Source organism: Crocuta crocuta, unplaced genomic scaffold (assembly GCF_008692635.1).
Source record: "Crocuta crocuta isolate KB4526 unplaced genomic scaffold, BGI_CrCroc_1.0 scaffold174, whole genome shotgun sequence".
NCBI classification, from domain to species: Eukaryota; Metazoa; Chordata; class Mammalia; order Carnivora; family Hyaenidae; genus Crocuta; species Crocuta crocuta.
Genome location: NW_027530330.1, coordinates 1,886,655 through 1,913,429, shown reverse-complemented (window position 1 = coordinate 1,913,429; position 26,775 = coordinate 1,886,655). Strand labels below are relative to the sequence as shown.

Below are 26,775 nucleotides of genomic sequence, written 5' to 3'. Positions count from 1 at the left end.
GCTGACTGCCAGCTCAGAGCCTGGAGCCTGTTTCAGTCTGTGACTCCCTCTCTCTCTGACCCTCCCCTGCTCATGCTGTCTCTCTCTCTCTCTCTCTCCTAGAAATAAATAAAAACATTTTAAAAAATTAAAAAAAACAACAACAACAAATTAGGTCTCAAAAGATTAAAAAAGAAACTTATCCTACAAAGCATCTTCTCTTATCACAACAGGTGAAGTTAGAATACAAAATAAACCTTACATTTATGGTCAATTGATTTTCTTTATAGATACCATGGCCATTCCATGGGTTAAGGTTAGTCCTTTCAAGAAATGATACTTGGAGTGCCTGGGTGCCTCACTTGGTTAAGCGATCAGCTTCAGCTCAGGTCATGATCTCACAGCTCATAGGTTCAAGCCCCACATCGGGCTCTGTGCTGACAGCTCAGAGCCTGGAGCCTGCTTCAGATTCTGTGTCTCCCACTCTCCCTCTGCCCCTCCTCTGCTTATGCTCTGTCTCTCTCTGTCTCCCAAAAATAAATAAACATTAAAAAAAAAAAATAAAACCAAAATGAGATACTACTTTACATCCACTAGGATGGCTATAATAAAAGACAGACAAAAACAAATTTTGGTAAGGATGTAGAGATATTGGCAACTTCATTTATTGCTAGTAGGAGTATAAAAAGGTACATCCACTTTGAAAAGGTTTTAGCAATTTCTTTAAGAATTTAAATGTAAACAAAAGAAAAAAAAGAAAAATATTTTTGAATGTAAACCTATTCTACAACTCAACAATTTCACTTCTAGAAAACTACCCAAGAAAGAGGAAATATGCCCAAACAAAGACTTATATGTGAATATTCATAGCAGCTTAGTTGTAGTAACCCAAATCAAGAAACAGCCTAAACAGCTGTTTACTGGTGACTAAATAATATGGAATACTATTTGGCAATAGAAGGAATAAACTATTAAAATATGCTATAATAAGAATAAGCTTCAAAAGTGTTATGCTAAATGAAAGAAACCAGGGACAAAAGACTAGAGGATGCTGTGTGGTCCCGTTTGCTTAAAATGCCCAGAAAAGGCAAATCGATAGAACAGAAGCAGCACAGTGGTTGCCTGGGGTTGAGAGTGAAAGTGAACTGGACTCCAAAGGAACACAAGGACTTTATTGAAGTAACACAAATGGTGTAAACCTGGATTGTGAATATTGAGGGAAATCTCTACAGATTTACTAAAAATCATTGAAGTTTACATTTACAATTGGCGAATTTTAGATTAGGTAAACTTCAATAAAGTCAAAACACTCAACAGTGGAAAATCCAGTGGATTCTTGCATAAAAATTCGCTCTTTTTCCCCCTCCAAAATTCTAACAAATCTTAATTCCCAGCCATTTCTCGATTAAGAAAAAAATGGAGACAGACACGAAGGAGTAAATACCATGGCGAAGGGTGGAGATAACAGCAGAGGAAAGAAATCCCAGAAAAACCTGAGGAGGCCTCATCCTCAGAGGATGGAGTGACAGAAAGCAAGGTCCAACCCCCAGAAGCAGTTGCCTTTCCCCCAAACCTTCTCAGTTTGGAAATGAGGAACCCACAACGGGAGACACCTAATGTTCATGCAGTGGAAATAGTAGTGGCATAAGGAAATGTTGGCAAATAAGAAAAAATTTAAGAAAGAGAGGCTCTTGGTGATAAGGCTCCACGAAAGCCTATACCAAAGACCACAGACAACCAGAGGGTTGATCCTATAGGTGGTCCTAACGATGAGGAGATTGCTTATGAGGAAGCTACAGATGAATTTACTTCTTACCTCAACAAATTTCTCCCAAGATTCTCATCACATCAGATAGACATCATGAGAGAACAGTAGGACTCCGTGAACAGCATTCCACAGTTACACCAAACTCTCATGTTTATAACAGAAGAGGACTGGCTCTGAAAAAAAATTATTCCACAGTGTATATCAAGAGATTTCACAGATTTGATCGTTATTAATGAAGATCATAAAACACCAAATGGATGAATTCTAAGTCACTTGCCAAATGGCCCAACTGCTCCTTTGAAGTTTATCGTTTTTTGTTGTTTTGTTTTGAGAGAGAGAAAGCACAAGGGGATGTAGGGGCAGAGAGAGAGGGAGAGAGAGAGAGTCTCAAGTAGGCTCTGCACTGTTGGAGCTTGATCTCATGAACAGTGAGCTCATGACCTGAGCTGAAATCAAGAGTTGGACATTCAAACAACTGAGCCACCCAGGTGCCCCTCACCACATTCTTGCACCTAGACTATTGCATGCAGCATTCCTGTCACTTGAACACTTCCTCCCTTCCATTCTCTAGCTGATGCTTATTCATCTTTTAGGACTCAGCTTTGAATTCACTCTTCCCCAGTTCTTCCAGTAATCCTACCACTCCAAATCATATGTCCACCAAAGTATTTCCATATCCCCTAGTACCTCTTCACACATGAATAAGGGATTATTTACTTCTCTTTACCACCATTAAAATGTAAACCAAGAAAGTTGGGACTTTGTTCATCACTAAATCTCCAGGGCTTACAGAGAATCTGTCACATAGTCAAAACTAAATATATATTTGGTGATTGAATGAAAGGATGTTATTGTGCTATCATTTGAAAAATTTATGCCAAGCTCAAATTTAATTTGGATCAATTAGAGGCTATAAAATGTTTTCAATATATTTATTTTCCTGTCTATTCTTTCATTTCAGAAAGATTTCAGAAAGTACTTTATATTTGTGAAAACTCTCTAGGCTATTACTATCCTATCCAGGATTTTCGAATTATGACAGCATAGTAGGCCAAGCAAAACAAAATAAAACATCTCTTACTCCCACTTAGCTACCCACACATTTTATCATGGGTCAAAGCCAGGTTGGGGAAAATGTTTATTCTAACCAAATCTTCAAAACCTGCCATGGAGAAGAAAAGGGCAGAATCTAACATTTCTGGACTTAATTTTTGATAACTGAGTTCCTGGTCTACATTCCAATATAAAATATTTTAGATATGCTTTTCTGCTACCTAAGACATATTTGAGAGGTGACTGGGTGGCTCAGTTGGTTGAGGGTCCAACTTTGACTCAGGTCATGATCTCATGGTTCATGGGTTCGAGACCTGCATCGGGCTCTATGCTGACAGCTCGGAGTGAAGTCTGCTTCGGATTATGTCTCTCTCTCTCTCTCAAAAATAAATAAACATTTAAAAAAGAAACATGTTTGAGTTTTTCCCTTATTAGCTCTCAATTCTTAAAATGAAATTAGATAGATCATTGTTTGTAACCCATTGCAGTCCTCTTGTCCAATAACTAGTTGACCATTTTATTTGGGACCAATTACTAAAAAGTGATCAAAAATGAAGCATCTGTTGTTATCCCACAGCTAGTTACAAGTCGGGAACTAGTCAACCTTTAAAATTTTATAAGACATCCATGATATCTATAATTTCTGAGATCATTTGTAGAAGTTCTTTTTTCTTATTAAAGTATAATTAATATTTCAGGTGTGCAATATAATGACTCCACAATTTTATACATAGTGCTCATTAAGATACGTGCGTGTACTCTTGATCCCCTTTATCCATTACCCACTGACCCACCTCCCCTCCCCTCTGGCAACTACCAATTTGTTCCCTGTATTTAAGAATCTGGTTGTGTGTGTGTGTGTGTGTGTGTGTGCGCGCGCATGTTTCCCTTTGTTCATTTGTTTTGTTTCTTAAATTCCACATATGACTGAAATCATGGTATTTATCTTTCTCTGATTAACTTATTTCACTTGCATCATACTCTCTAGGTCCATCCAACCATAACAAGGTCTCATTCTTTTCTGTGGCTGAGTAATATTCCATTGTGTACACATACCAATTCTATTTTATACATTCACCTCTCAGTGGATACTTGAGTTCCTTCCATATCTTGGGTATTGTAAATAATGCTGCAATAAAGATAGGGGTACATATATCTTTTGAAAGTAATGTTTTCATTTTCTTTGGGTAAATACCCAGTAGTGGAATTACTGGATCATATGGTAATTCTATTTTAATTTTTTGAGGAACCTCCATATTGTTTTCCACAGTGGCTGAACCGGTTTGCATTCCCACCAACAGAGCCTAAGGATTCCTTTTTCTCCACATCCTTGCCACCACTTGTTATTTCTTGTGTGTTTTATTTTGGCCATTCTTAACAGGTAAAGGTGATATCTCACTGTGTCGTTCTGATTTGCATTTCCCTAATAATGAATGATATTCAGCATCTTTTCATGTGTCTGTTGGCCACCTGGATGCCTTCTTTGGAAAAATATCTATTCAGGTCCTCTGCCCATGTTTTAATCAGATTATTTGCTTTTTTGTGCTGAATTGTAGAAGTTCTTTATATTCATTAGATATTAACCCCTTATCAGACATATCATTTACATATAAATATACAAAAATATTGCTAGTGGATCTCTATGGTTTACAGTGTAGGATCTGCCCCCATTTCTACCCTTTGATTCCCAGAACTTTGAATCCTGGCTATGGGAGCAATAATACCATGTATTGGTCTGTTTTAGAACATATGCTGTATCCTAGAGAAAATTATCATGGACTTGCAAGGTATTGCCACCTTGCTGGTACCATAACAGAAATTGAAAAGCCATTCCATTATTCTGTCAGGCCAATTGGTTCAGGATAAGGGGAATTTGGTAATAGTAAACCTCATGAGCACGAGCCCATCACTAAACTTCATTTCCTATAAAACAAGTTTAAAATGATCACTATATACACATAGTATAGTCATACCAAAATTAAGAAAATTAAGAAAAAATTAAGTAGGGGAACCTGGGTGGCTCAGTTGGTTAGGCGTCCAACTTCAGCTCAGGTCATTATCTTGCGGTCGATAGGTTCGAGCCCTGCCTCAGGCTCTGTGCTGAAAGCTCAGAGCCTGCAGCCTGCTCCAGATCTTCTGTCTCTCTTTCTCTGCCCCTCCCCCAACTCATGCTATGTCTCTCTCTCTCTCTCTCAAAAACAAATAAACTGAATAAAAAAGAAGAAATTAACAGTATAATCTTAACTGTAATGTCAGAAGAAATGTTGTATGGAATGCTGTGACTATTAACAAGATATTCAATAAATTCCAAATGGTAGCTTTGGCAAAAGTATTTCTGAAAAAGCAATAAATTGATGTCCATTATAAAGGTCTATTCCAGTGAGAACAAGGCTACCTCTTCCATGACGCAAATGGTTCTATGTAATCCACCCTGCCACCAAGTAACATGTTTTTCTCTGCTATTGGCAAGTTGGATACTCAATGGTGTCTGAAGCCAGATGGGCCTTGGTGAGTGGAAATCAATGTTACTGAGCCCATGAATAATCTACTCATGTCACCATAGTTACTTTGTTCATGAGCTTGACAAATAAGAACAGAAGTGTTTGTTTAAGAGGCTGATTTATGTCCAGAGAACAGGTCATTTTGACCACCTATTATTACACTTTTCCTCCACAGCAATTGTTCTTTGGTGATCACTCACATGGGACACAGATATAACATTCTGTGCCCATTCTGAGAGATCTATTGATGTACTTTTTCCCCTATTCTTTGTGTCACTGATTTTCCAATCATATGCTTACCAAGCCTCTAATCCCATCAAGCCAAGTTACTAGCTTTCCATGAAATATGGATCTGTACCTACAATCAGCTCTCTAGGCACAATAAATGAAGTCCACAGAACTGCTTGAAGTTCTGCCAACTGGGAATATTTTCCTACTCTACTGACATTCAGAACCACCCCATAGTGGGTTATGGTGCTGTAGCCATCCATATTTTGGTGGTATCAGCATAACAGGAACAACTGTCCTCCTCAGCTAACTGGTCATGGGAAAATTCCCATTGGATCATCTGTACAGATTGAGAAGGAGGCAGTGTAGGAGTCTGGGCCATGGCCATCTGAGCCATTTGCATATGCAGCTTACACTGGACTTCAGTACCTGCCTAAGCCTAATTTCAATATACACAACTTCTGTGACAGTGATTATCACACTAAATCAGGTGGTGATTTCAGTTGCCACTACTGTTCCAAATATAGTCTATTTCTGAAACAAATCAACTCATAGCCTGGTACCTAGCCTGCAAATGGCAAATGGTTGTTTCTCTACACCTGTTATTAAGGACCATCAGAACCAGTTTGCTTTTAGCTGACAGAGTAGCAATACGCCTTCACTGTCTTTTTTCAGGGCTATTTAAGTTCTCCAGCTTTATGTCATAATCTAGTCTGCAGGGACCTTGATCATGTCTCCATTCCATAGGGCAGCACACTGAATCATTACATTGATGATACTGTGCTGACTGGATAAAGTGATAAAGAAATGACTACAGACACCTTGTTAGGACACATACATGCCAGAGGGTGGGATAAAAGTCCCACAAAATTTAGTGAACTGAATACTCAAATTTCTCTAGGGGTCTAGAGTGAGATACCTCCAGATAACTTTTCTTATGAAAGGAGAAGTTTCTGCAAGTTTCCTCTTCCACCATGAAGAAAAAGGTACAAAGCGTAATAAGCCTCTTTAGGACTTTGGAAGTAACATATACTGTATTCGGGTGTGTTATGCTGACACAATTACCAAGTGACTTGAAAAACTCCCAGTATTGAAAGATGCCAAGAATAAAACAAAGCCCTACAACAAGTCCAGATTTCTCTACAAGCTTACCACTAGGGTAAATCCAGGATATGTGATGTTACTAGAAGAGTCAGTGATGGAGAGGTTGCTGTAATGAGGGACTCTGGCAAATCCTATAGGCAATCATAGCACGGTGACCTTTAGGATATTGGAACAAAACTATGCTATCCTCTGTACATAATTGTTTCATTAAAAATTGGGGATCACTGGGGCACCTGGGTGGCACAGTCGGTTAAGTGTCCGACTTAAGCTCAGGTCATGATCTCATGGTTAGTGGATTCAAGCCCAACGATGGACTCTGTGCTGACAGCTCAGAGCCTGGAGCGTGTTTCATATTCCGTGTCTCCCTCTCTCTCTGCCCCTTCCCCACTCATGTTCTGTCTCTCTCTGTCTCAAAAATAAATAAACTATAAAAAATTTTTTTAATAAAAGTAAAAATTAGGGATCATTATGTTGTGCACCTGAGACTAAGATAACACCATATGTTAACTATAGTGGAATTAAAGTTTAAAACCTTAATAAAGAAATAAGGGGTTCTTGGCTGGCTCTTGTTCTCAGGGTCATGAACTCGAGAACTGCATTGGGCATAGAGCCTACTTAAAAAAATAAAAATAAATAATAATAAAATAAAATTGGGGAGATTTTAATAAAGATCCAGATATCTTGTCCATCTTGTAAAATCTGGAAGTGGTGGGCATGCATTTCCCTAGCATATGCATATGGTTGGTGACATATGAATAGGCAGGAATTGTAGGTGCCTACAAGAACCAAATTAGGAATATGGTTTTGTCCTGAGGAAACATAGAAGACATACAGCAACATGAATATGAATAACACACAATAAAGCAGGCATACAGAAGTTGCAAAGAGCAGAAAAAGTGTGCTTTCCCTGACAAATGGAGCTACGCAAGGGGTCTGCTTTTCTGCCTGACCTCTCTCCAGTTTCAAGGTTCCACTCATCTGTCTCCCTTGATGTCCACAGGACAACTCAATATCCTCCCAATACGTGCCTCTTTCTGGTTTGTAGCCGAGATGTCATATGAAGCTTCCCTGCCACTCCAGATGTGGATAAACTTTGGATCCATCTCTATACATATGGAGATCTAAACACCTATTTCGAAATTACTATGAACACTCAGATTACTATGAATATTATACATCTTGATAAGGATGAATCAGTAAAGCATTAGAAGTCTGAGGAGAAATTGGAGTTATGTGTATGCTGCTTATCTGATTATAGCTAGGGAAATGCATGTCCATATTGCCAGATTTTACAAGATGGACAAGATATATAGATCCCTATTAAAATCTCCCCAACTTTAAATGATGTTGTATATTAAAATATTTTAATGTTCTCTGCAGGCTAATCATTTCTGTGGTCAGATTTGGCCTTGTGGCTCTAATTTCGACACCTGTCACATTCCTGAGGATACCTCTGCCTCCCTCCAGTCTCCTGAGCTTTCTTCAGAATGCTCTGACCTGACCATCCTGTCCCTCATGTGAAATTCACCCCTTTCACTGATTTCCACAGCACAAAACAATCTCAGTAAGAATTACTCACAGGGGCACCTGGGGGGCTCAGGTGGTTAAGCATCTGACTTTGGCTCAGGTCATGATATCACAGCTCATGGGTTCGATCCCTGCATCAAGCTCTGTGCTGACAGCCTGGAGCCTGCTTCAGATTCTATGTCTCCCTCTCTCTGTGTCCCTCCCCTCCTTGCTCTTTCTCTTTCTCTCTCTCTCTCTCAAAAATAAACATTAAAAATTTAAATAAGCATTACTCACAAAAGAACAAATACTGTATGACTCCACTTATTTGAGGTACATGAGTAATCAGATTCATAGAGACAGAAAATAGAATGGTGGTTGCCAGGGACTGGGGAGAAGAAGGGAATGAAGATTAGTGTTTAATGAGTAATGACTTTCAGTTTGGGATGATGAAAACATTCTAAAGATGGATGGTAGTGATCATTGCTCAACAGTGAATGTTCTTAATGCCACCGAACTGTACACTTTAAAATGGTAAAATGGAGGGGCCCCTGGGTGGCTCAGTTGTTTAAGTGAACAACGTCCAACTCTTGATTTCAGCACAGGTCATGATCTCATGGGCTCGTGAGTTAAAACTCCGTGTCTGCTATCAGTGCAGAGCCTGCTTGAGATTCCCTCTCTCCCTCTCTCTTCTTCTCCAGTTGCACATGCATGCTTTCTCTCTCTCTGAAAACAAATAAACTTTTAAAATGGCTACAATGGTAAATTTTATGTTATGTATATTTTACTGCAATTTTTTAATTAAAGTTAAATTTTTTTTTAATTTTTTTATTGTTTTTTTTTTTAATTTATTTCTAAGAGAGAGAGAGACAGCATAAGCAGGGTAGGGTCAGAGCAAGAGGGAAACACAGAATCTGAAGCAGGCTCCAGGCTCTGAGCTGGCTGTCAGCACAGAGCCCTACGCGGGGCTCGAACCCACAAACTGTGAGATCATGACCTGAGCTGAAGCTGGACGCTTACCCCACTGAGCCACCCAGGCGCCCCTAAAATTTTTTAATTTAGTGACTTCATTAACAGTTTGGGGAAGTTCTAAGGAAGATTCGCCTTATACAAATGTGGTCTTGTACCCTCTGCTTCTCCGCCCATTGCCCTGGGCATACCAAATTCCGCCAACTCTATTACAAAGATAGTCATTCTAAATAAAGACACTTCTTTTTTTTTTTTTAATGTTTTATTTATTTCTAGGAGAGAGAGAGACAGCGTGAGCAGGGGAGGGTCAGAGAGAGAGGGAGTCACAGACTGAAATAGGCTCCAGGCTCTGAGCTGGCAGTCAGCACAGAGCCCGACGGGGGCTCGAACCCACGAACCGCGAGATTATGACCTAAGCGAAAGTCGGACGCTCAACTGACTAAGCTACCCAGGCGCCCCTAAATAAAGACACTTCTATGCAACACTTATCCTGGTGACTGCTGTTTGAAAGATAAAATTGTCTCATTAAACCTAAGTTAGACCGATTTTCTGATTTTGGGGACAAACATGATCTCAGACTAAAGCATAAGTACTTATATACATATTTTCTAGAAAGCATGAGATAATCTTTCTTAAGATAATCTTTAATTGATGCATGTGTCATATTCTCCCAAGAAAGTTGTAGCACAGTGAATGAGGCCTATCATATATTAATATTTCCATACCTCTGAACCATGTTACAGCAGAGATAGAAAAGATGAGGTGTTGGAAAACTATTAAAATAGAACTTTCATCCTCCAGCTTCTAAATTAGCAGTATATTAGAAAGCCGTGCCTGAATATCTGAAAACAGCAAAAGGAGAGCTGCCGCCTCTCTAATTTAATGCCAAACTCCCAGGAGTAGTTTGCTGTCAGAGTTTTATCATGTATTATGGTGACAAGTATTGGCAGGCTTCCATGAGATGCATATAAGCTTTTATCTCTTCCCTAGATCAGGTCATGTGACTGATAGCTGGGTCCTTACATAGGCTTTTACCATCCTTTTAGTAATACACTTGGTGATGGAGTGGAGTCCCATAAATCTAGTCCAGAGTTACAACCCTATGGGGGTTGATCCCGTTGATCCCCAACCATCTACCACACGTGTGCATTAACATTTCATAAAAGCTCTACTTACGGGTCTCCTAAAAGCTTTCTCATATAGAGACTAGAGTCTTCAAAGCTTTTTCTGATTCTCAATAACTGAAAACAGTTGTTATTCTTTAATAATAATTCAAAAACAGAAGACAACTAACTTCTATTCTGCACTAAAATTCCGCAATATTGTTACTCAGGCATCAACAGAATGCTGTTATTAGTAGGTAGCCTTGATTTACTATTCTTAATTCTTATCTAGTCTTATAGAATAAAAAAATACCAGTAATTGAAGACTGTTTAAATGTCAGCTAATCCAGGGGTTACAAATTACTCATCTACAGAGTGTATCTAGCTTACAAAGATGTGCTATTCAGCAACACAATCTTTTTAGACCTTTGGAATTATTTGCCACATTTTTTAAGGTAAAGATTGCAGGGATGCCTGGGTGGCTCAGTTAGTTAAGTATCTGACCCTTGATCTCAGCTCAGGTCTTGATCTCAGGACCTACACTGGGGTCTGCACTGGGTGTGAAACTTACTTTAAAAAAAAGTGGGGGGGGGGATGTAGAGATTGCACATCAGTATTAAAGATCTGGCAACACTAGCCTACTGTTCCCATGTAATAATAATAAGCTGAAGCCTGGAAGCCACTGATGTCTGTAGACAGGACCTGCGTCCCCCACCTTGCCTCGGGGTGTTGTCTGCCAACAACATGCTTTATTAGTTAAGTGTGCTGCCTGCATTTTGTAGGCATTTGAAATTTTGACTCATGTCATTGTAGAAATTATAAAATATCAGATTAAACAGTGCTGAAATGACTCTCTTAAAAGTGAACAGGGGCGCCTGTGTGGCTCAGTCAGTTAAGCATCTGACTTCAGCTCAGATCATGATCTTGCAGTTTGTAGGTTCGAGCCCCACGTGGGGCTCTGTGCTGACAGCTCAGAGCCTGGATCCTGCCTTGGATTCTATATCTCCTTCTCTCTCTCTCGGTCTCTGCCCCTCCCCTGCTTCTCTCTCTCTCTCTCTCTCTCTCTCACACACACACACACACACACACACACAAATAAATAAATATTTTAAAAAAATTTTTTAAGTGAACAGACACAAAATGATAAATGTACCTGATGCCAGATTTTGTGTCTATACAAATTTCTTTTGAACCCCAGAATGTATTCCTTATGAAATGCTACAGTGTTCTAAGGGACACAGTTTGAGAAAATCAGCACTACACTATTTCTTCTTTTAAAGTTTAAAAAAAAATAGTGGGGTATCTGGGTGGCTTATTCGGTTGAGTGTCTGACTTGATTTCAGCTCAGGTCATGATCTTGCAGTTTGTGACATTGAGCCTTGTGTCAGGCTCTGTGCTGATAGCTCAGAGTCTGCTTGAGATTCTCTCTCTCCCTCTCTCTCTCTTTGCCCCTCCCCCACTCAAAATAAATAAACTTATTTTATTTTTTTAATGTTTTATTTATTTCTAGGAGAGAGAGAGAGAGAGAGACAGCATGAGCAGGGGAGGGTCAGAGAGAGAGGGAGTCACAGACTGAAACAGGCTCCAGGCTCTGAGCTGGCAGTCAGCACAGAGCCCGACACAGGGCTCGAACCCACGAACCGCGAGATCATGACCTAAGCGAAAGTCGGACGCTTAACCGACTAAGCCACCCAGGCGCCCCTAAACTTTTTTTAAAAATAGTAATTTTTCATCTCTATTTCTAACACAAGATTTAATTTAAGCAATAAATGATCAGAAAATAATTAGCTCTATCAGAAATAAAGATTGTCTAAATCTTTCTTTTAAAGTTTATTTATTTATTTTGAGAGAGAGGGACAGAGCATGAATGGGGAAGGGGCAGAGACAGAGGATGAGAGAGAATCCCAAGCAGGCTCCGAGCATGGAGCCAGACACAAGGCTTGATTTCACAAATGGTGAGATCATAACCTGGGCTGAAATCGAAAGTCGACCACTTAACGAACTGAGACACCCAGGTGCCCCAGATTGTCTAATTCTTATTCAATATTATATTCCAACAGTCTTATAGGCTGTATTTGTGGTTTCTAACTTCTAAATGACAAACTTGGCTAGACGTTTTTAGTCTAACAAACTTGACCATAGAAAAGAAAACATTAATGAACAGATAAATGCACTTTCTTTCCTGTATCTTGAGCCATTTCAAATAATGATTGTGTTTTTGTAATATGAAATGTGTGTTTATTTGTTCCCTTGTATTGGAAACAAGCTTACCTCTTAGATGAAAGAAAGAAAGAAAGAAAGAAAGAAAGAAAGAAAGAAAGAAAGAAAGAAAGAAAGAAAGAAAGAAAGAAAGAAAGAAAAGAGAGAGAGAAAGGGAGGGAGCAAAAAGGAGAAGGAAGAGAAAAAAGAAAGGGAGAAAGGGAAAAGAAAAAGACTAAATGTTGAGGGACCTAAGGATTGCTCTGTATGAAAATCCTCCATTTTCCTCTGTAGATCTATTCCCCACTCCTCTCTCTGTCCCAAGGATCTGATCTATTTCAAGATCTCCATGGCTTCTCTCTTTTAACTGGCTTTTACCAATGGAAATCCCTGGTAGGAAAGTTTATGGAAGCAAGAGAGTAAAACCTAGTATATTTATTCCTCTAAATCTCTTCTTGCAATGTCACCTTCAGCTGGCTGTAGCCTCCATCCAAAAGTCAATGCCCCATTTGTGGTAATACTCCATACAACCTTTTCTTTCCAAGGTCTAAAAACCATGGTCTCTCCTTGTTGCTTTAGACCTAGTAGGTTGCTCCTAAGATGCAGATCAATGAACCATTCCTTATGGTTTGCCTTCCTACACCTTTGTAAATAAACCCTCCTTGCATTTCCCATTGAATATACTTTTCTTACTGAGACCCAGATTGATAACAAGAGGCACATTACATTCATATATTTTTAAAATTAAAATAAATGAAGTGAAATACTAGATGAACATAAATAGTATGCACAATTACTAGAAGAAGCCAAAAGGAACTTCAGCTGTAAGCAATTTATCAAAAGAGTTTTCTAAATAAACACTGTTTCCTCTCTCAGATGAATTATAGTAAGATCTATCAATATAATTCTTTCACCTCCACCAAACATATTTTGGCTATTTCATCATCCCTTTAAAGATGTTTCCCCTTTATTAATTTAATATATACACTGTTCCATCTTTTCCAATCTATAAGTCCCATTTCCTAGAAACATTTATTCTTCCCTTATGTCATTTTTGCTTTTTACTCCCATGTCTTTTAATAACACACTTCTCATCCTATTTCCTGATTTATAAATTTTAGATATAATCTATTGTAATAAATGAGGGATGAGCTGGCTTACCACCAATCCGCCTCCAACCAGTTGTTATATTTCTATTTTGTGTTCCTCATGTATCTTTCATAAAATACTAATATCTCCATTCCTTATTACCCCAGCTGTGAACAGTATATTTTAGAGCACTAAACCAAATGCATACCTTGGCCAAATACCAAGGCAAAGCGAAATATGCTGCATCCATAATTTTTCTTCCCGGTTTTAAAATGATATTAATGACCATAATTTTCATTTCAGCATTATGCTGTTCTTTTCCCCTACAACTACTATCATCTGCACGATAACTTCTGCAATGTTAAGATTAATAGTATTTATATACGATTAATTCTTCCATGCTTTATCTGTAAGTTGATATAAAAAATGTAAGTCAATAAGAATATTAAGAACATAAATATGATTCTACACAGATCCAAGCAGTGTCGATTGGTTGTTGTGATTTGTTTTTCACAAGCTTTGTCTTTAATTTTCTAATTGTAGTGAGTTTTTCTTGCCTGTATCTTAGTACCAATGTGTGTAAGATTACAAATGTTCTATTGCACCACTATTTTTCCTGATGCCTTGGTTTGGACTGGCTGAATGCCAGGTCTGCCACCTAACTGAAGTTCTGGGCTTTCCCTTCACTGCTCTTCTAGAGACAAATAGGCTCCACTATTTCAAAGGATGCCAAGATGTTTTCGGTCTTGATTTTCTTCCTTGTTTGGATACAGTCCAAACTCAAATAGCTTTCCTTTCAGGCATAGGAAATATCTTATAAATCTTGTGACATTACTCATTTGAACATTAAAGTAGTTCTTCACTGTCTTGTAACATTCAATATTGTTGATGGAAAACATGACACCAGATTTGTCATTTTTCTGTGGGTCAATTTTTTTTCCTCAAGAAACCTTTTAGAGTCTTCTCTTTAACCTTAGTAATTTGATTTTCATAATAATGTGTCTAGGGATGTTTTCATTCATGTGCTGAGAACTCAGGGCAATCTTTATTTATTTTAAGATTTTATTTAAATTCCAGTTAGGAGGGTACTAGGTGGCTCAGCTGAGCATCCAACTCTTGACTTCAGCTCAGGTTATGATTTCATAGTTCATGAGATCAAGCCCCACATCAGGCTATGTGATGACAGCATGCAGCCTGCTTGGGACAGTCTCTCTCTCTCTCTCCTTCTCTCTCTCTCTCTGCCCCTCTCCCACTCATGCAAGCACTTTCTCTCTCTCTCTCTCTTTCAAAATAAATAAACATTAAAAAATAACTATTTTTTAATAAAATTAAACATTAAAAAATATATTCTAGTTAGTTAACATAGAGTGTAATAGTCATTTTAGGTGTACTATATAGTAAATTAACACTTTCATACAACACTTGGTGTTCATCACAAGTGCATTCCTTAATCTTCATCACCTACTTAACCCATCCCCCACCCACTGCCCTTCTAGTAACCATCAGTTTGTTCTCTATAGTTAAGAGTCTGTTTCTTAGTTTGCTTCTCTCTCTCTCTCTCTTTCTCCTTTGCACATTTGTTTTGTTTCTTAAATTCCACATGTGAGTGAAATCATATGGTGTTTGTCTTTCTCTGACTGACTTATTTGCTTAGCATAATATTCTCTAGCTCCATCCATGTCATTGCAAATGGTAAAGTTTCATTCTTTATTATGCTGAATAATATTTGTGTCTGTGTATGTGTGTGTGTATCACATCTTTTTTTATCCATTCATCAGTCAATGGGTGCTTGGGCTGTTTTCATAACTTGGTCATTGTAGATAATGCTGCTATAAACATCAAGGTGCATGTATCCCTTTCAATTAGTATTTTTGTATCCTTTGGGTAAATACTTAGTAGTGCAATAGCTGGATCATAGGGTAGTTCTATTTTTAACTTTTTGAGGAAGCTCCATACTATTTTCCAGAGTGACTGCACCAGTTGGCATTACCACCAACAGTGCAAGAAGGTTCCTTTTTCTGTTGATTCTTATGTTGTTGATTTTAGCCATCCTGACAGGTGTAAGGTAATATCTCATTATAGTTTTGATTTGCAATTCCCAGATGATAAGTGATATTTTCATTTGTCTGTTGGCCATCTGGGTGTCTTCTTTGGAAAAATGTCTGTTCATGTCTTTTGCCCATTTTTTACTTGAATTATTTGTTTTTGAGTGTTGAGTTTTTTAACTTCTTTATATATTTTGGATATTTTGTCAGATATGTCACTTGCAAATATCTTCTCCCATTCCATAGGTTGCCTTTTTATTTTGCTGATTGTTTTCTTTTCTGTGCAGAAGGTTTTTATGTTCATGCAGTCTCAATAGTTTTGTTTTTGCTCTTCTTTCCCTTTTCTCAGGAAACATATCAAAGAAGTCTCTATGGCCAGTGTCAAAGATAGGTATTACTATTCTTTAAATGTTTGATAGAATTTGCCTATCAAGCCATCTGGTCCTGGACTTTGGGTTTTTGGGAGATTTTTGATTACTGATTTAATTTCTTTGCTGTTTATCAGTCTGTTCAAGTTTTCTATTTCTTCCTGTTTCAGTTTCAATAACTTATATTTCTAGGAATTTATCCATTTCTTCTGAATTGTCCAATTTTGAGTGTATAGATTTTCATAATATTCTCTTACAATTGTATTTCTGTGATATTGGTTGCTATTTCTCTTCTCTCATTTGTGATTTTATTTATTCGGGGCCTTTCTCTTTTCTTCTTGGTAAGTCTGGCTAGAGGCTTATCAATTTTATTCATGTTTTCAAACCAGCTCTTGGTTTCATTGATCTGTTCTAGTATTTTGGTTTTTTTCATTTTTATATCATTTATTTCTGCTCTAATCTCTATTATTTACTTCATTCTGCTGCCTTTAAACTTTGTTTTTCTTTTTATAGATCCTTTAGATGTAAGGTTAGTTGTTTATTTGAGATTTTTCTTGCTTCTTGAGGTAAGACCTGTATTGCTGTATACGTCCCTCTTAGATCAACTTTTGCTGCATCCCAAAGGTTTTGGAACTTTGTGTTCTCATATTCATTGTTTCCATGTACTTTTTATTTCCTCTTTGATTTCCTAGTTGACCCATTTATTGTTTAGTAGCATGTTGTTTAATTTCGATGTGTTTGTGGTCTTACCAAATTTTTTCTTGTGGCTGACTTCTAGTTTCATAACATTGTGGTCAGAAAAGTTGCAGGATACAACTTCATCTTTTGTATTTGTTGAGACCGGTTTTGTGACCCAATATGTGATCTATTCTGGAAAATATTCCATGTGCATTTGAAAAGAATGTGTATCCTACTGTTTCAGGACACAATATTCTGAATATATCTGTAAAGTTCATCTAGTCCAGTGTGTCATTCAAAGCCATGGTTTCCTTGTTGGTTTTCTGTTGATTCAAAGCCATGGTTTCCTTATTGATTTTATGCTTAGATGGTCTGTCTATTGATATAAGCGGTGTGTCAAAATCATCTACTATTATTGTGTTATTATCAATTAGTTCCTTTATGTTTGTTACAAATTGCTTTACATATTTAGGTGTTTCCATGTTGCATGCATAAATATTTATAATTGTTATATCTTCTTATTGAACTGTCCCCTTTATTATTATATAGTACTCTTCTTTGTCTCTTGTTATAGTCTTTGTTTTGAAATCTGGTTTGATAACAAAGTATTGCTATTCTGCCTTTCTTTTGACATCAATTTGCATTATAAATGTTTCTCCACCCTCTCACTTTCAGGCTTCAGATGCTTTTAGGTCTAAAATGAGTCTCTTCTAGGTAGCATATAGATAGATAGTTCTTATGGGTTTTTTTATTATTTATTTCCTTTCTTTATCCATTCGGACATCCTATGTCTTTTGATTGGAGCATTTAGTTCATTTACATTCAAAATAATTATTGGTAGATATGTATTTATTGCCATTTTATTACTTGTTTGTGGTTGTTTCTGGAGATTTTTTTCTAATTTTGTCTTTCATGTTTTGCTGATTTTCTTTAGTGATATATCTGAATTTCTTTCTCTTTATTCTTTGCATGTTTATTAATGGTTTTTGAAATATGGTTACCAAGAAGTTTGTATATAACCTCTCTGCAAATAGCAATCTATATTAAGTTGATGGTTGTTCAAGTTTAAATGCATTCTTTTCTCCATGCCTCCCTACATCGGTCTTGTTATTGTATTTTTTGTATGAGTGCCTAGATTGATTTTTATAAAAATATTCATTTTTACTACTTTTGTGTTTCCTGCCATTATACTGTCACTTTTCATCTCTCCTTTCCCCTTTAGTCCTTCTTGCAGGGTTGGTTTAGTGGTCACACCTCCTTTAGTTTTAGCCTGTCTGAGAAACTCTTTATCTCTCCTATTCTGAATGATAGCCTTGCCAGATAGAGTATTCCTGGCTGCAGATTTTTCCCATTCAGCACTTTGCATATATCATGTCACTCCCTCCTGGCCTGCCATGTTTCTGTTCAAAAATCTCTAGGTGGTCTTATGGGTTTTCTTTTGTAAGTTAATGACTTCTTTTGTCTTGCTGCTTTTAAGATGTTTCTTTATCACTATATTTTGCAAATTTAATTACTGTATCTCTTGGTGTTGGCCTGCTTTTGTTGATTTTTATGGTCATTTTCTGTGCCTCCTGGATCTGGATGTCTTTCCTTCTCTAGATTACAGAAGTGTTCAGCTATTATTTCTTCAAATAAATTATTTGCCCCCCTTTCTCTCTTTTCTTTTTCTAGGACTCCTATAGTGCATTATTACTATGTTTGATGGAGTCACTGAGTTCCCTAAGTCTATTCTCATTTTGCATATTTCTTTCTGTCTTATGTTCAGCTTCATTGCTTGCCATTATTTTGTCTTTATTTTGTCATTACTCAGTCATTAATTCATCTGTTGCTTCTTCTAACATGTTGTTCATTGTATAAAGAGTGTTTCTCATTGCATTCTTCATCTCTGATTGATTCTTCTTTAACTCTTTTATCTCTGTGGTAAGGGTCTCACTGATATCTATTCTTTTCTCAAACCCAGTGAATATCCTTATGATTGTTGCTGTAAACTCTCCACCAGGCAGCACCTGGGTGGCTCACTCGGTTAAGTACCCAACTCTTGATTTCAGTTCAGGTCACGATATCACACTTCACAAGTTCAAGCTCTGTGTTGGGCTCTCCACTAACAATGCAGAGCCTGCTTGGGATTCTCTTTTTCCCCTCTTTCTCTGCTCCTCCCCCACTCACATGTGCTCTCTCACTCTAAATAAATAAGTAAATAAATAAATAAATAAATTCTCCAACAGGCATGTTTCACATCTGTTTCACTTAGATATCTGGTCTGGCCACGGCCTTATCTTGTTCTTTCTTTTGGGATAAATTCCTCCATTTCAGCATTTTTGCCTATGTCCCTGCCTTCTCCCATGTGCTGGAAAACTAGTTATGTCTCCTGCTCCTGAAAGTAATAACCTTATGAAAATGAAGTCATATAGTGTCCAGGGCCTGTCTACTGTGTGTCCAGTGTGTGCTCTGCTTTTGTGTTCTGGCTGGTTTATCCTTCAGGCCAGTCATCTGCAGAGATTCTTCTTGCCTGTTATGGGCAGTGTTTGGTCTCTGACCTGAATGTGGTAAACTTTAACTTGGTGTGCTTTGGTCTGCTGGTGAAATGAGACCTGTCACCACCTCCACCAGAACTGAGCTCCTGTAAAATTCTCTGGTGGGAGACATGGTGTGGGCAGGGATTTGTGCTAGTTTTCTGGGGGAAGGCCCACTGTGCTGGGCCTGATGCAAGCATGACTGAGAGAGGCAATTCCACTAGAGGAGAGGGGTATGGGCTTCATGTAAACAAGTCAGGCAGCCAGTGTGCACACTGAGTTGCTTTCCTCAGATGACTTTGTGTTTATGCTGAGGGGCTGGGGAGGGAAATGGTGATGGCCATCTCCTTTGTTCCTGGAGAGGGGTCTCTGTGAATACTGCCTGTCAGAGACACACTTTGAGAAAAGCAAATAATCTCCCCCACTGTGTTCAGATAGCTGTTTCCATGCTTTGTGCCCAGCTGTTTGCCTGCCTACCTTCCAGCACAGTACCCTCTGACTCTATCCAAGCCAAGCCCATTGACCTTTAAAATTTCAGGCTTTAAGCCCCACTGGTTGCAAGAATTCATAAAACTCAACCCCTCTTATTTTCCAAATCAATCGCTTTGGGGAAACCTTCTCCTTATGCATTCCCCTGTGTGTTCCACTCTCTCTTGCCCTTCGATCTGACCACAGCCCCCTCCACTCTGCAGCATCTATAATCCATTTATCCCCTAAGCCACATCTCCACACTTCCTACCTTCTTCAATGTGGCCTCTTCTCTCCCTTTAGTTGTGAAGTTTGTTCTATCAGTCTTCAGTCAGTTTTGGGGTATTTAAGAAGATTTGATAGTTATCTAATTGTGTTGGTGGGATGGGGCAAGCCTAGGGTCATCCTACTCAGCTACCATCTTCCTGCCTCTCAGTGCAATCTTTAATTACAAGTTTTAGCACTGGGAATTCACTTTGTACTTTTTACTTGATAATATTCTTCATTCTTTTTCTTTTCTGGAATTTCAGGTCTCTTTTGTCTCTCAACTCATGCATCTTTTTATCTTTGTTCTGTTTTGTGTTTGATTTCTTTATCTTACAAAGTTTCTATTACTTTTTTTTCTAGCAGTATTTTAGTACACTCAGGGCCAGTACCTGGACAATTCCCTTGGCAATGATATGATATCATGGAGGGTACCGGGGCATTGGCATGATGAGGGCAACAGACATCAACATAGTGTGATAGAAAACAGGGAGCTAGAATGGAAACATGAAAGAACTGTTTGTAAGATAAGGAGAGAACCCCAAAGACTTCCAAAATAACCCTGTGAGGTACGTGGGTAAGAAAGAAAATTAAATTTAAGTAATACCTATTAAATTATCTGCCCATCATTGTTATCTGGGATTTTTCCACTAACATCCCAGCTCCCCTACTCTCTCTCTCTCTTTCTCTCTCTGTCTCTCTCTGTCTCTCTCTCTCTCTCTCTCTCACACACACACACACACACACACTCATACATCTAAACTTGACTATGGCTACAATAAGTTGCCATGTTCTGGAGCTTCATCACTATTAAATTTATTGACTGGTTCAAGGTGGATATCTGAGCCAAAACGAGTTCATCAGTCCCTTCTCCAAGGACTTCTTTTTTTAAACAGAAAGAGAGCATGCAAGTCAGGGAGAGGGGCAGAGGGAGACAGAGAGAGAATGTTAAGCAGTTTCCATACTCAGCATGGAGCCTGACATGGGGCTTGAACCCACAACCCTGGGATCATGACCTGAGTCAAAATCAAGAGTTAGATGCTCAACCAACTAAGCCACAAAGGTGCCCCTCCAAGGATTTTTTAAGAAACCTTTTTATTTTAGAAAAGTTTTATATCTACAGAAGAGTTGTGAAGATATTATACCCAATATCTACACCCTGTTTCCCCTATTGTTAACATTTTACATTAGTATGGTACATTTTTTTGCAAATAATGAACCACTATTGATACATTACAATAAGATTTTCTTTGTTTTTGATGGCCTTGACAGTTTTGAGGAGTACTGGTCTGGTATTTTGTAAAATGTCCCTTAAGTGAAATTGATGTTTTTCTCATGGTAAGAAGACCACAGAGATAAGTTGTTATTCCTAAAACATGTCAAGCGTGCTTACTATCAACATGACTTACCACTGTTGATGTTAATCTTAATCATTTGGCCAAGGTAGTATTTGTCAGTTTTCTCCACTATAAAGTTACTATTTTCCCTCTTTCCCATACTGCAATATTTAAAAGGAAGTCTCTGTGCAAAATCCCCACTTAAGGAGTAAGGAGTTATGTTCCACCTACTTAATTATTGATAATAAATTATTTGAAATTTTTCTATAGAGGGAATCTGTCTCTCTTTCTCTTTCTTTCATCATTCATTTATACTAGTGTGAATTCATGGATATTTATTTTATACTTTGAGCTATAATTCAATGCTACATTTTTGGTTGCTCAAATTATTATAGCTTTGGCTTTTGGCAACTCTTGCCCCAGGGATTTTTGAACTGTAATAGGAGACTTTCTGGGTGGCTGAGTATATTTTATATAAAACTCAAAAGTTGTTAGAAGCCATATTTTTCTGCCAGAATAGAGGAGTGGTGGAATTAAGTGTGCAGAGAAAACAGAAATAAAAAACCACCCAAAAATGTCAAAAGCAGATTCCTTTATTCCCTCACTTCTTTTGTTAAACCTACATTCTGAGACCCTGTTATCCCATCCTGAGGTTTTGTGTGCCATTCCAGTTTCTGCAAACAAAATCCCTCTTTTTGCTTAAATTAGATATATTTCTTCAACCTAAAAACTTAAAACTAATCTAAAGAATTGAGGCTACAGAAAGATACTGTATTATTTAGGTGAGGGCACAGGTAAAGAAATTTCAAGTAATGGCTATTAATATGATCCCATTGATAAATAGAGGTCCAGGCTTCAGTTGTGTTTCCCTCAGTCATGTCTCATTCTGTCCCTTCAGTCCTGCCTTGGAGGCTCTGATGATGACTGCTACCAAGATGCTCAGCTCCACCCATCCCTGGAATCAATAAGATCCAAACCAGGTGGCACATCAGGAGTCTTGTCCTCCAAGTTGAATTTAGACACCATGGGATCTGAGTAAGCCCTTGGCAGAAGTTTCCCAAGCTGACCCTGAAAACCAGCACTGCCCAAAGGAGTGTCCCTCTCCTCTAGATATCTAAGGAAATTTGATGCCAGTCTGGTAGAATTTGAGATTCCCTCTTTACTTTGATCTCAATCTCCTGATCTGCCAGCACCCCTTCTGCTGCTTTGGTCAGTTTTCCAGTTTTATGGGAAATCTTATGACCTCCACCTTGCTTCCCTCCCTAACTCCACTCAGGTTTTTTCTATATTTTTGGTACTATTTTCTCTAGTGCCTGGTGTTAAGTCCCAAACTATCACATTGGCATTCTGTGCTTGTATATAATACTATACATTATGATGACAGTATAAGATTTAAAGAGAAATTTGATTCTATTTCAGAAACAAACTTTTAAGGTAGATGTTATTCCCATATCATAAATTAAGAAACTATCATTCAGAGATTTCACTGACTTGTCTGACACAACATATGGTGAATGTGGGATTCAACCAGTGACTTCTGATTGAAGTCATTGTTCATTCTGCAATGCCATACTGCATGCCTTGACAAATTATTGAGTTAAGCCGAATTTCTATTCTCTGGTTAAAGGGAATATATAGTGACTTTATGTGTCAGCCTTTTTAGCATAGCCAAGAAAATCATTAGATATGTGTATATAACCAACATAGTTGGTTGTCCATCTATGTCATCATTTTACAGAAATTCTCACATGGTGAATTTTTCCTTTCACAACTATATTTTGGTAAGTATGAGAAAGCTAGAGAAGAAACTTGATTTGTTATTGTTAATGATTTTTAATAACAACTCAAAACATGATTTCAACATTATCTTCTTTAGTTAAACTATAATTCAAAACAATGATAGGCATTTTAGGAATTGGATTAGATTTTGTTTTTAATTGGAAGCTAAAAGTCAGCTGCACTAAAAGGTATATAGAGGGCTTTAGTACAAACTTTCCTAGACTGGGATATTTACTAAGGGCCATTTATTTAATAGTTATTTATATTTCCAATAAAATTGTTGTGTTACTTTTCAGTTGCTGCTCTAACAAATTACTACACGTTTAGTGGCTTAACACAACACAACTATACTGTCTTACATCTCTGTAGGTCAGAAGTCTGACATGGGTCTCACCAGCCTGAAGTCAAATACTATGGTCCTTTTTGGAATCTTGAGGGCAGGATCCATGTCCTTGCTCATTCAGGTTGTTAGCAGAATTCACTTCCCTATAGTTGTAGGACTGAAGCCTCCATGTCCTTACTGGCTGTCAGCTGAGAACTGTCTCCAGCTTCTAATGGCTAGTGCATTTCTTGGCTCTTTGTCCCCTTCCTCCATCTTCAAAACTGGCAATGCAGGGTCAAGTCCTTCCCTAGCTTCAAATCTCTCCTCTTTTTATCTTTCTTTTCTCTTTGACCCAGCCAGGAAATTCTCTCTACTTTTATGGACTCATCTCTTTAGATTGAGTCCACAAAAATGATTCAGGATAATCTCTGTTGTCCTTGAAGGTCTGTTTCTTTAATCACATCCACAAGATCTCTTTTGCCATATAAGCTAACATATTCACAGGTTCTGAGAATTAAGGCATGGACATATTTGTGAGGGAAGCTATTATTTTACTGATCACAGCTGTCAAATCGCTGTAATTTTTAACTTCATAGACTTTTACAGTAATTTAAACTCACATTCATTTGCTTCATTAGAAAAAACAAGAATATTTTAAATATTTTTCTTTATTTTGAATTTTTCCTACTTTATCTTCCACCAAAAAGCTTGTCCTCTGCCCATAAAATTTATGAAATAAATTTATGTACAAAATTCATTTATGTTAATTTTTCTAAACCCTTTTCATGAACAACACATTTGACAAGTTCTTTTTGCCTTCTTTTCATATCATCATACAACTCATCCACTGACTTAATTTGATCTGAAAAGGGATTTAAAATGGTCTTTTCTCTTCTTGAATGTTGAAATTATGCTTTCACAGCAGATAGATTTCCTGAAGAATAGGAATCACTTGTGCTTTTCTCTATATAAGGAAACTAAAATTTTCCATTTTACCAGAGATTATTCCATTTTTGAACAATGTCAGTTAATGTTTAATAATGATATCTAACTCCTACTCACCTAACAAAACATTCAAATTACTGCTTAATTAACAATAAATGCACTGGGTGTTATATGTAAGTGAAGAGTGACTAAATTCTACTCCTGAAACCATTATTAAACTATATGTTAATTAATTTGGATTTCAATAAAATTTTTTAAAAAAACAATAAACTGACTTTTTTCCAATGACCAATCAGCCAGGAAATACATTATACAAATCTTGATCTTTTTATCTGTCAATACTTAGCAACTTAGTTTTTCTAAGAGAAGAAATAAGTACAATTGAAAATCAGTTGCAACTATTATAATTATTATAATTCTTTTTTAATAGCTCTGGTAAATGATAGATATTAAGTTATAATATGTGGCTTAAATGAAGTTTAAAAAAGAAAGTTATTTTTTTCTAACTTTTTCTTCAACTCCCTGAAAAGGTGTAATAAGTCTAATTCTCTGTGTTTCTTTTTCTTTCTATCCTTCTTCCCCTTGATCTTGCATACAACCACCTTCAAATATCATGTCTATGAAGGTAAGTCTTAAGTCTGTATTACCAGAGCGTCCAATGGTCAATTTTCCCATTGTTAACAAAGCTGTATTTGAACACTCCTTATTAACTCAAAATATCAAAATTGTTAGTCATCAATTTTACTATCATTACAATTATCGTACTTAAAGAGTTGAAGACGGAGAACACAAATAAGGCAAGACAAGAACTTGCTGGGAGAATGTATCAGAAATCAACAAAGATGAGGAATTTGATCACATGGTATTGGAAAGTTAACCAGTTCATTCCACCAGTGCTGAATTCCGCACACAACTCAAGGTGAAAGAGAACTGAGACAAGGTCATTGGTAAATTGGCTAATGGATCATCTAAAGGTAATGACAATTTAACCTGCCAAAACAATGTATGAGGAATCTGTTTTCTCGACTATTTGGTGAAAAAATGAAAGAAATGGGGTGTGGGGAATAGAGAATGCAGCCAGTGTGATCAATCGATATCTTTAAGGCACAAATATGATCATACCTCCACTCCATCTCTTGAAATAGGATGTAGTTCACAAGGCTGTCTACTGCCATTGAGTCTTCCATATCCTGGGCAAACCTCAATACCTTTAGCTTTGCAAAAACATGAAAGAACACCTTTGTTCTTGATAATGTTTGATGAGTTCCTTGTATACCACAAACTCTATAGGCCTCCAGGCATGTAGTAGTGCCTGAGGGTCCAGCATATCCAAGGTCAGAGTAGACTCCTTTGCTGGAGTGCAGCATGCACAGCTTCTCTGCCTGTGAGTTCCCTGAGGGGGGGCGGGGGCGGGGGGAGGACAGACATAAACAACCAACTGCTGGTGCTGGCTTTGAATCCAGGCAGCAGAAAGGAGATATACGTAAGCAGTAAATTAGATACCACATGAACCTGGGAATTCAGCTATTCCAGCAATCTATTAAACAATGTCTCCTTAATTATCCTGGAATTACTCATTTTGTTATATCTGCTTGTATTTGTTATCAACTGTTGTGTAACAAATTACCTGAAAATTTAATGTCTTAAAACAAGAAGCATTTATTATCTCAGTGTCTGTGGGTCAGGAATTTGGCAGCAGCTTAATCAGATGATTCTGGTACGGGGCACTCGTGGTTTATAATCAAGATGTTGGCCAGACCTGCAGTCATTTGAAGGTTTGACTGGGGCTGATGGATTCACTTCCAAGTTCATTTATCACTCATTTATCTGTTAGCTAGAAGCCTCACTTCTTTTCCATGTGATCCTTTCCATAGAATAGGATGGCAGTTGGCCCAGTGTAAGTGATCTGGGANACCAAAAAAAAAAAAAAAAAAAAGGGTAAAAATCATTATGTGACTCCCAAAATCTGTTGGAGGACCAGACATCCAGTCTCAAGAATTCTGCCAGCAAAAAACAGGACCCAAACTAGTGGGACCGTCCCCAGTGGAGATATTTCAGATGATGTCATAGGAAACACACATTGTAGTTCAAACCACTGATACTAACACTGAAGAGTAGAATCTGCACCACTGATTTCCTAAAAACCAAATTTCCTTGCCAGAGAAGAATGGATTCTTATGCCACATGGTCCTCAAGTTTCACTCTTCCATATCAAAATCTTAAACACTTCACTGGCAGAATCAGTGTCTATGCCCTAAGTACAAAAGGAGACTGACAAAAGTAATTTCTGGTTTCTATCTTGGGGAAGATAACCTCCCAATATAATGTGGAAAATTTTCTAAACCAAAGTATGGTATTCCAAAGATGCTGGACAATAACAAAGACTAAAAGGGTCCATCCAGTCTACTTCTCTACTTAGCTTCACAAAATCAACAAACACCCACTTCTATATGTAAATTTCCAAACAGCAGTAGCAAACCATGATCTGTAATATAACCTAATAATTTATATTATAACTTATTATAATATTTTATAATAATATAAACCATGAACTACC

The 26,775-nt window shown here is 37.6% G+C and overlaps 1 protein-coding gene and 1 pseudogene across 1 annotated transcript in view; one reads left to right on the top strand and one right to left on the bottom strand.

Moving 5' to 3' along the window:
• Positions 1 to 1,883, bottom strand: part of LOC144232803 (uncharacterized) — a 413,974-nt gene extending 412,091 nt beyond the window's left edge. Inside the window, exon 1 of the mRNA XM_077765644.1 lies at positions 1,796 to 1,883. The gene's annotated coding sequence lies outside the window, so the exon portion shown is untranslated. The remainder of the gene's footprint in view (positions 1 to 1,795) is intronic.
• LOC144232813 (ribosome production factor 1 pseudogene) lies at positions 997 to 22,211 on the top strand (annotated as a pseudogene).
• The last annotated feature ends 4,564 nt before the right edge of the window (positions 22,212 to 26,775 follow it).